The sequence below is a fragment of the Thamnophis elegans genome, chromosome 6 (genome assembly GCF_009769535.1).
Source record: "Thamnophis elegans isolate rThaEle1 chromosome 6, rThaEle1.pri, whole genome shotgun sequence".
Lineage (NCBI taxonomy): Eukaryota > Metazoa > Chordata > Lepidosauria > Squamata > Colubridae > Thamnophis > Thamnophis elegans.
In genome coordinates this window covers 15,568,072-15,578,705 of record NC_045546.1, presented here as the reverse complement: position 1 = coordinate 15,578,705, position 10,634 = coordinate 15,568,072, and positions in this window count along the sequence as shown.

The following is a 10,634-nucleotide window of genomic DNA, read 5'->3' as shown; positions in this document are numbered from 1 at the left end:
GAGTTTTACCTGATTTCATGCCCACCTTTTCTAAAACTATTAAGCAAATTGTTGCAGTTAAATAAATCACATGGTTGTTAAGTAAACAAACTTTCAGTTTTATCTCTTACTAAATAGTCCTTATGGAAGTACCCCATTTTTTGGAATAGTTCAAAGAATCCTGGGCAAAGAGCCAAATATTTTAGTCACTTTCTCGTGGAATACTTGTGAGTTATGCAAATCCTTCTTGATACACAAAGGTTTGTGCGCCTGAACCTCTGCAAATGGTTAAGACAGACATGTCTTTTCCTAGGTTCACAAGACTGCTTTCACTGCCTGGAAACACTGATTTACCATTTGAAAAAGAGATGCTTTGTATGTGCTCCTATGCATTCAGAAACACCTTTTTCAAAAGATCTGCACAGCTGAATGGTTAAAAATGCTAATGGGGAAATATGATTATAAGACATGGCAGGCTGTTACCACTAGAGGGCACTCAGTACCTTGTAAATTAAAGTAAAACAAAATTTGTAAAGTAAAATAATATGCTAAAATAGATTGTACATTTTCAGAACAAATGTTCTTTTCCCCATATCATATATTAATCTAATAAGAATCCTTCACACATAAATCTCAGATCTATCCAGCTACTAATAATACTATAGAATGCCTAATATATTCTAGATTTCTCATAATTAAAATAGCTATGATCCCAGTTAGGATATTTCCTGTGGATTTAAGTCAGTCCTGTCTCCCTACTCCTTAAAGCAGTGTACCTGTGATTTGTAAGAAATGTACACAAAAAGTACTTGGGTTGAGAAGTTTCTAGCATTTTCCTGAATTAAGCCAGAAAAATCTTCCTCCTCCTCCCGATTATTATTAGCAATTACAGTAAGTAGCTGTTTTGATGGTTTTCTCATTCAAGGCATAGTTTGGGCTTCAGGCTAAAACAAAAAAGCCCTAAAACTGCCATATTGAGCCTCTGGCACAGTGGTTAGAGTGCAGTACTGTAGGCTGCTTCTGCTGACTGCCGGCTACCTTTAATTTGGCAGTTCAAATCTCACCAGGCTCAAGGTTGACTCAGCCTTTCATCCTTCCAAGGTGGGTAAAATGAGGACCCAAATTGTTGGGGCCAATAGGCTGACTCTGTAAACCACTTAGACAGACCTGTAATAAACACTGTAAAGCGGTATATAAGTCTATTGCTGTATTCTCAGATGGGTCAGATCAGATTGCCTTACAAGTACCCCAGGCTAAATATTTCCCATGTTGTCCTCCTCAACAAGAGCAGAGAATCAATATCCTCCTAGTTTCAGAATCTACTTGCTGTTGGTTGCAAGGTTTACTATGACCAGTTAGACCCTATTTATTGTAATTGGGCAAATCCTAAACCTCTGTGATCGGCAATTAGCTTGTTCTGTATCATTGTGCCAAAAAATAACCCCACCATCACCTTGCTCAGATCTTAGATGGATCTGAGATTTACATATGTGTGACAGATTTAATTCAATTCATATATGGCATAGGGAAAAAACCCAAGATTCCCCAGTCATTTTCTGAATGGCCCCTCTTTTTCAAACCTGGTGGGAAATGTTCTATTTTTTATTTTATTTTTTTAATAACAATGACCAACTGATCACAGATGCTTTAACATTCTGTTCCTAAGAGCTTTGAACTTTCTTCAATGCTACATAGTATCACACTTCTGCATTAGTGAAATTCAGGGTTTGTTTTTTTTACTACTGGTTCTGTGGGCGTGGCTTGGTGAGCGTGGCAGGGAAAGGATACTGCAAAATCCCCATTCCCACCCCACTCTGTGGCCCACCACAACTGGTATTTGCGGTTCTCCGGCAAAAATTTCTCCCACTGGTTCTCTAGAACCTGTCAGAACCTGCTGAATTTCACTCCTGCATTTTTCCCCGTGTACGTACAAAAAAGGAACATTTGCAATCGTTACCGGATTTAACGCCAAACAGCGGGGGGGAAACAGAAATGCTAAAATGTGTATTGATTTAGTTATTGCTTCAATACATTCCCATTTTGAAAGCATTTAGGTTATAGGATCATTGCAAATCATTTTCTTTTTCCTTGGTTTGGTAAAAAAGAAAAAAAAACACCCAAGAAATAGAAAAGCAAGCAGTTTTAAAAAAAAATCTTAAAACTAAAGCTCATAAGATGAATCACCATGTTTCCACTTTTCTCATTATTCACAAAGCATAATAGAATTTTAATATCTCCAGTAGAGATATTTGCTAACCAGCTTATACATGTCTACTTATAATCACTTGGCAATGTTAGGTCGGGTTAGGACAGATACTGGCTATAGTGCTTCAAATTCAAGTGGGGAGGGAAGGATCCAGAAATTTTTTGACTTTGGGGAAGGAAGCTTTGCATCTCTTCTAACCAAGAGATCGGTGGGATGGTAATTGAGTGTTAGGTCATATTGAGGCAACAGTCAAGATTCAAGATAATATTAAACTAGACATCTGGTTTAATAGGTAGTCCTCAGGGGTGGGATTCAGTCGGTTCGGACCGGTTCGGTCAAACCGGATGCTAATTTTACACCTGGTTCGCCAAACCAGTAGTTGACTGGCTGGCCCCGCCCATCCCTCCCGGGAGTCTCCACGCAGCCTGTTTTGGATGCCAGGTAAGTACAGGGCCCACGCAGAGGCTCTGGGAGGGCGAAAATTGGGCCTTTCGGAAGTCTGGAAATGGGCCCATTTTGGGCCTCCGGAACCCGGGGGAAGCCATTTTCACCCTCCCAGAGGCTCAAGAAAAGCCTTGAAAAATGGGCCTCCAGAAGTTCCGGAAACCCCCCTCCTTGCCGTGGTGCAGGAGGCTGAGTAGGCCACATCCACCATGGCCATGCCTATCCAGCAACGCGGTAGAGAACCGGTTGCTAAAATTTTTCAATCCTACACCTGGTAGCCCTGTAACTGAGCTTGGAATTATGGTTATAAGTCATGCTGTTGTTGAGTGAACTGGATTTTACAACTTTTTTTTTTTGCAACGTCCATTAAGCTAATCCACAGTCATTAAGATTGATGTATCCTTGGAATAGAGATGAGGAACTTTGATTCTGCAGCTCTTATTAGCCTGAACTAGCAGGATCAATCTATCCTGTAAGAGCTAAAGAAGCATCTTGGATGAGAAGCGAAATGTCTTCAAAGAAAAAAAAATCCAATTGCCTCTTGAAAAAAACACCTTTGGGACAACCTTGATCTGGATAACTGAGAATCTCTACAGACTTTTAGCAGGGAAGATTGACTGTACAATCTTTTAGAGATAAATACTGTATATACTCGAGTATAAGCCTAGTTTTTCAGCCCACTTTTTGGGCTGAAAAAAGCCGCCTCGGCTTATACTCGAGTCAGTGAAAAATTTGCCCGAAATGGAGGAGAAAAAGGGGCGGGGCCATGCCGCTGGGTGACACTCGTGAATGGCCCAGTGCCCCTGTGAGTTTCCCCTCCCTCTGTGTCAGTTTGCCGCGCAGCGCGCACCGCACCATCCCCCCTCCTCACGTTCTAATGTAATGCAGGGCTGTCTTACGATTCCCCTTCCTCCCCCTCCTGCCGCTCTGCAACGATGTCCCACCTCCTCCTTGTTATGGCAAGCAGCCACATAGCGATGTCCCACCTCCTCTGGTACAGTGATCCAATGATAGGAATCACTGTGCCGTGTGTCATAGGAGGCGGGACATCGCTCCCGCGGCTGCACGGGACATCATCATCACAGCGGGACGTCAGCATCATGAGGTGAGTGAAGTATTTCATTGAATACACCGCTAGTTTACTGTTTTTCTTTGAAATAAATATTCAAAAACATTATTGGTATCTATTTTTATTTTTGAAATTTACCGGTAGCTGCTGCATTTCCCACCCTAGGCTTATACTCGAGTCAATAACTTTTCCAGTTTTTTGTGGTAAAATTAGGTGCCTCGGCTTATATTCGGGTCGGCCTATACTCGAGTATATACGGTATGTCTTTGTTTACAGGTGTTTGAAAGTGTGCATAAAACTGTCTATAGAAGAATTAAACCATTGTAAATATAACTAAAATACAATAAATTTCACATCTCACTTATAGCAGACTCTCTTGAATATTTTTATTATCTTATGTCTAAAAACAACCTGATCCCGTTTAATGTAATGGTTAAGGCATCAGGCTAGAAATTAGGAGAGTGAATTCTAGTCCCACCTTAGCTAGAAAGCCATCTGGGTAATCTTGGGACAATCGTTCTCTCTCAGCCCTAGGAAACGGGAAATGGAAAACAACTCAAAACCTTGACAGGAAATCTGTGGGAAGTCAAAGGTGTGCGTGTGCGCACACACACACACACACACAATCTAAAAAGGCAACTGGTGCAGATTTACAATTAAAATGCCTTAAAGAAGATGAATGCAAATAACCTTTAGATGTCTCTGGACCAAAGGTAAAGGTTCCCCTTGCTCGTATGTGCTAGTCGTTCCCAACTCTAGGGGGCGGTGCTCATCTCCGTTTCAAAGCTGAAGAGCTGGCGCTGTCGGAAGACATCTCCATGGCCATGTGGCTGGCATGACTAAATGCCGAAAGCGCCTGGAACAATGTTACCTTCCCACCAAAGGTGGTTCCTATTTTTCTACTTGCATTTTCACATGCTTTCGAACTGCTAGATTGGCAGAAGCTGGGAAAAGTAATGGGAGCTCACTCTGTTACGCAGCACTAGGGATTTGAATTGCTGAACTGCTGACCTTTCTGATCGACAAGCTCAGCGTCTTAGCCGCTGAGCCACCTTCTCTGGACCAAAACTTAAGTATAATTCAGGTCTGGTCTACAATTCAGCAAACTTTCCTATTTTTTTTTTAACACATCCAGGAAAAAAAGTTTAGTACAGACTTCTTGGCAACCTGTCATTTAACATGATGTCCTTGTTGCTCCTGGAAGGCTAACGTTTCCCTGCATGTTTATAAAAGCAAGTAATTGATTTCAGTGGGTTTTTATGAGAGTATTGCAACAGAGAATGTCTCTTGCTTGGCTAACCAGTTATTTCCTGTGGTCATGTCTTCTTCCCCACCTGCAGCATGACACAGATACGCAATCCCATTTGAGATGACCCTGTGTCCTTCCCTCTTCCTATTCCAAGCAGGGACAAATCTGTGGTTTGTCTCCTCTGCTTACAAAGTCCTGAGAGTGACTTATTTTTGTGGTTGCCATTCCTGGCAATGAAAGGTTTGTAGGAGTCTCTAACCCAGTATTTTGTGGGTGACGAGTGAGCTGGCAGCAATAAAATTGCAAAGCTAAACCAAACGTGAACTCAGATAGGAGAGGAATCTGAAAATTTGCCAAAATGAACATTCTTGTTCAATAAACCCTCAAAACCTTATCTAGCCCTCTTTGGCTCCTTTTGAATGAGAGAAAAAGCAGCAAGTTTTGCTTTCTGAGTAGAGACTAGAGTCCATTATATATTATAATTATTATTTCCCTGCTAATGCTAAGGACAAGAATGTCCTTACCATTAGTTTCATTACACAATAATATAAGGTGACCAGATTTTAACATTGGTAAAGCGGGACACCATTGACCCGGGGGGGGGGTATTCTTGATTAAAAATTTGGTCTATATGGTCCATGGTCCATACACACCACACCCAAATACTCCTACAGTCCTCAGCTTTAGCACAACAGAAGCCCTTAGGTTTTTACCCACACAACCCCCTACATTTTAAGTTGGGTTGGTTTTTTTTTACAGGAACCCTGGAAAAGAAAGTATAAAAAGTCAGACTACATTGCAGTTAAAAGGGCGCCGCGAGAAAATGTGAAAACCGACTAAGTCCTATCTTGGCTAATTCATAGCCTACTTCAAGGCGGTGGCAAACCAGTCTCCCCTCCTTCCTTCCACCCACCCACTTTTCACCCCCCCCCCCACCACTTCGATGAGGCTCTAAGCTGACAAAAGCCCCAACCAAAGCTTGAACTCGGCAGAGTCCCAGATGATCCAAGCCTACTCCTTAACAAGAAAGTTAGGCAAAGCAGCTGCTCCCGTGCACGCCTTTTTCACTTCGCCCGGCACGTCCGGCAATCGCGCCACACTTGTACCCCTCGGACCTGCGTGTGACCACCCTAGGATATTAGAGGCACACGGCCGACATCCCGCACACCTGGCCGCTCGCTTGGTTGCTCCCCGCCCACGGAACCCACCCACCCTTTGCCAGCAGCACGTAAGCCGAGCAAGTGCTTCCTCCCGGGTGCAAAATGACCGCAGCTTGCAAGCAAGTCGACCTTCTGCCGATCGGGCCATTTGGGATGGATTTTTTTCCCCTCTTCCTAGCAAATTGCTATCATTTTTGCAAACCCCTCAAAAGTCTCCCGGGATTATTATTATTTTAATACAACTCAAAGGGGGGGGGGAACCCAGCTCCTACTAAACTACCCTGGGTGAGCGCCGCTCGGTGCAAAACGCTTATGTCCATTCATCCCCATCTCTCCCTCCCTCCCTGGCCCTCTTTCACAGCTAACAGTCTCGCCCTTTCCTGCCCGATGCTTCAGATTAGACCCGCGCCCCGAACTAGCCGCACTTCTGGGCATCATCCTTACTTAAGCTGCCATTCCAATGAGGTGTGTGACCTCTATGCAACTCAGTTATTTATACAAAAATCGGGACTTTTAAAAAAAGCCACGGGATGTGGGACAAATTGTTAAAAATTGGGACTGTCCCGCCAAAAGCGGGTGTCTGGTCACCTTACAATAATAGCAATGCATGATCATTTAACACCCTAGAAGATAGGCTCAAGATCCAGAAGGATGTTGACAGACTTGAACACTGGGCCCTATCTAACAAAATTAAATTCAATTTAGAGAAAAGGAAAGTCCTACACTTAGATAAGAAAAATTAAAAGTACACGTATAAACTGGGTGAAATCAGGCTTAATAGCAGTGACTGTGAGAGGAATCTTGGAGTCCTAGAGGACAACCAGTTAAATATGAGCCAGCAGTGGGCAGCGGCAGCCAAAAAAGCCAATGCAATCCTAAATTGCATTAACAGAGGGATAATATTGCAACACAGCAGCAGCCATGAGTGACCATGCTCGCTGCCCCCTGCACCTCAAAAATACTAAGACCTCCCTGAAAAGAACACCAAACGCTTATTTCGGGGGTCAAAAGAAAATAAGACCCTGTCTTATTTTGGGGGAAACACGGTAATATGGATCTGATTTTGGAATTTAAAGTCAACAATTGAATTTTTTTAAAAAAAATGGAAATAGTGAAATAGAAATGTGAGACAAACATTCAGAAATAATTAATGTTAGCAAATAACACAATTATAAGTCATAACAGCTGAACATTCTGATGGTTTTTTTGGGAGGGAAAGGCTAATATAGCCTTTTAAATTTAATTTATAGAGGCCTGGAGGGGGGCATTGAGGACAGATGTTATACTATTGTTCCTGGGTTCTGTTGGAGCCAATCTCCCAGTTTAGGACTAACAGCCCTGAGTGCTCCTACTGTCACTACGACCACTCTGGCTCTTACTTTCCACATCCACTCTAATTCAGGGGTGTCAAACTCAAGACCCAGGGGCTGGGGCCAGCCTGCAGGGTGCATAGATCTGGCCCGCAGGGGTGCCTAGAAAACAGCAAAGGACAGGCCTGCAGAACCTCTGCAAGTGAAAATGGAGCTTGGGAGGGCTGCATACGGCCCTACCGAACTCTGTTTTCACTGGCAGAGGGTTGCAGGAGGCCATCGCAGCCGAAAACAGAGCTTGGGAGCCTGTTTACACTGGCAGAATGCTTGGGCCGCCACAGGTACCCCGACATGAGTGACATTGAGCTGTCCACACTGACCCTGGCCATGCCCATCTGTCCTGCCCCCAAGATCAAACATAACCCTGATGCAGCCCTCAATGAAATTGAGTTTGACACCCCTGCTCTAGTTCCTCCTTCAGACCCTGTCCAGCTTCTACTCCAGTGGTGGGTTTCAAAATTTTTTGGAACCTCTTCTGTAGGTGTGGCCTGCTTTCCGGGTCCACTGGTGGAACCTCTTCTAACCGGTTTGATAGATTTGACGAACCGGTTCTACCGAATAGGTGCGAACTGGTAGGAACCCACCTCTGTTCTACTCCTTCTTCCTGATGTTACTATCAGTAGGGACCACTACTTCTATCAACCCTGCTGTCTTCTGATCCTTGTCTACAATGTCTGGTTGATTGATCTGGATCTGTCCAAGCGGATCTAGGAGTCCCACAGAATCTTGGCTCTGTTATTGTCCATGATTTCTATGGCATCTCCTATCTGAACTTCGAGGGTCTGGCCTATATACTGTGCAGTTGTTCCTTTGCACAATGCCAACTACTTGGTGGTGACATTCAGTGTGTGCTGTTCCTGCCTGTATTTTACACCCTGCTGTTCTGACCTCGGCTTCCTTAAAAAGCATGAAGCAGAGGCTTGGTCACAGCAGAACCTCTTTTATTTACACAATGGTGAATTCCTTTCATTCACAGTCAGCAAGGCTTGGCAAACAGTCTTTCAGAAGAATATTTATCAACACGAACTTTATCTCACTTGGAGAGCTGCCAGATAACTAATTTCCAAACACAGGGCAAGGCAAAACGTGGCACAGAGTCTCTTATAGTCACAAACAGAACTTTCCACTCTTGAAACGAATGAAGGAATAAATTGTTTCTTGCAAAAGACCCACTCCACGTTCGCTCCTTTTTTGTTTCCTATGGGAGGGGCCAATCTCCATCAAGGTGTGACTTTACTCCCAAGTTAACCCTGATTTCTTAGTTGTTCTTGTCTTCTGGAAGCTCTGCGCATGCGCACACTGGGAACAGGCTTCAGTGTTCGTCTGCCTCATTAATGTCTAGCTCCCTTTCTGCCTCCGACACAGAGCCCTCGTCTGAGCTTTCCTCAGCCCCCAGGACTGGCCCATGTTCCTCCCCAACCTCCTCACTGTCTGACTCTGCTGCCAGCTGGGCCACCGGTGGGCCTCAACATCTGCCTCTATGTGTTGGATTGTCTCTGAGCCGAAATTGCACACACATCATTCAGTGTACAGTTCCAATAATCCCATTTACTCCTTTGATTTTTTGAAAAAATCTGCTGCTTGTTTTCATTGGAGGGCAAAATGTTTTCCAAACAAAAACATGATCTTATGAGATGGCAAGGATGAAAGATGAACCAGCTATGTAGAAAGAAAATGTAGTCAGAGGGGATATTTCTATGAGTTTTATTTGATTATTTCATAAATTTGGCAAAATTAATAATAGCAAATGTAAAATTGCAGAATTGGGGAATATTTCCTGCTGGGATTTCCAATTGACTGGAAAAATGACACACTTTCAACATTAAAGACAGATGTGCGCTGAGCAGAGCAGAGCTGACAAATTTTTACACAGACTGGCAGAAATTTTCTCCCCCATAGGAGTGCCGCTTCTATAGAAAAAAAGATGGAAACACCTACACATTTTTTCCTGGTTGGTGTAAAAAGTGATGCTTTGATTTGGTCTCACCTATGCTTATTTTGAAATCTCTTTCATCATGGTTTATAAAAACAGGGTTTATGGTTTAATCAATCAATTGTGGCTTATCAATTTACTATGGTTTAAGCAAGCCAGGAGGTAGTGACAGATTTTATTTTCCTGGGCTCCAATCTCACCACAGATGGGGACTGCAGCCAAGAAATTAAAAGATGCTTGATCCTGGGGAGGAAAGCTATGGCAAATCTAGACAGCATACTGAAAAGCATAGACATCATTCTGCCAAGAAAAGTACATATAGTCAAGGCTATGGTTTTCCTAGTTGCAATGTATGGCTGTGAAAGTTTTTACCATAACAAAGGCTGAACACCAAAGAATGGAGGCCTTTGAACTATGGTGCTGGAGAAGACTCCTGCAAGTCCCCTTGGACTGCAAGGTGATCAAATCAGTCTAGGGGAGATCAACCCTGACTGCTCTTTAGAAGGCCAGATCCTGATGATGAAACTCAAATACTTTGGCCACCTAATGAGAAGGAAGGACTCCCTGGAGAAGAGCCTAATGCTGGGAAAGATTGAGGGCAAAAGAAGAAGGGGACGACAGAGAATGAGGTGGCTGGATGAAGTCACTGGATGAAGCAGTAGGTGTGAGCTTAAATGGACTCCAGAGGATGGTAGAGGACAGGAAGGCCTGGAGGAACGTTGTCCATTGGGTCGCGATGGGTCGGACACAACTTTGCAACTAACAACATAGCAAACAAGCCATGCCATATCAGGAATTTAAACCCAGTTGTTGAGTTGGACCTCCTGCAATGTAACATTGCAACTTCTTTCCATTGCTTGATGGTTTGAAAAAGACACTTGTAGGGTTTCTTGGGATTGTAGGAGGGAGTGACTGGTGGCTGGAGAAAAGGAAGAAGGATGGTTCAGCCATTAAAACCATTAAGAGAGCCGAGGTGGCGCAGTAGTTAGAGTGCAGTACTGCAGGCCACTTCAGCTGACTGCTATCTGCAGTTCGGCGGTTCAAATCTCACCGGCTCAAGGTTGACTCAGCCTTCCATCCTTCCGAGGTGGGTGAAATGAGGACCCAGACTGTGGGGGCAATATGCTGACTCTGTAAACCGCTTAGAGAGGGCTGAAAGCCCTATGAAGCGGTATATAAGTCTTTAAAAAAAATAAAAAAAATAAAAGGTGAATTAATTGACTG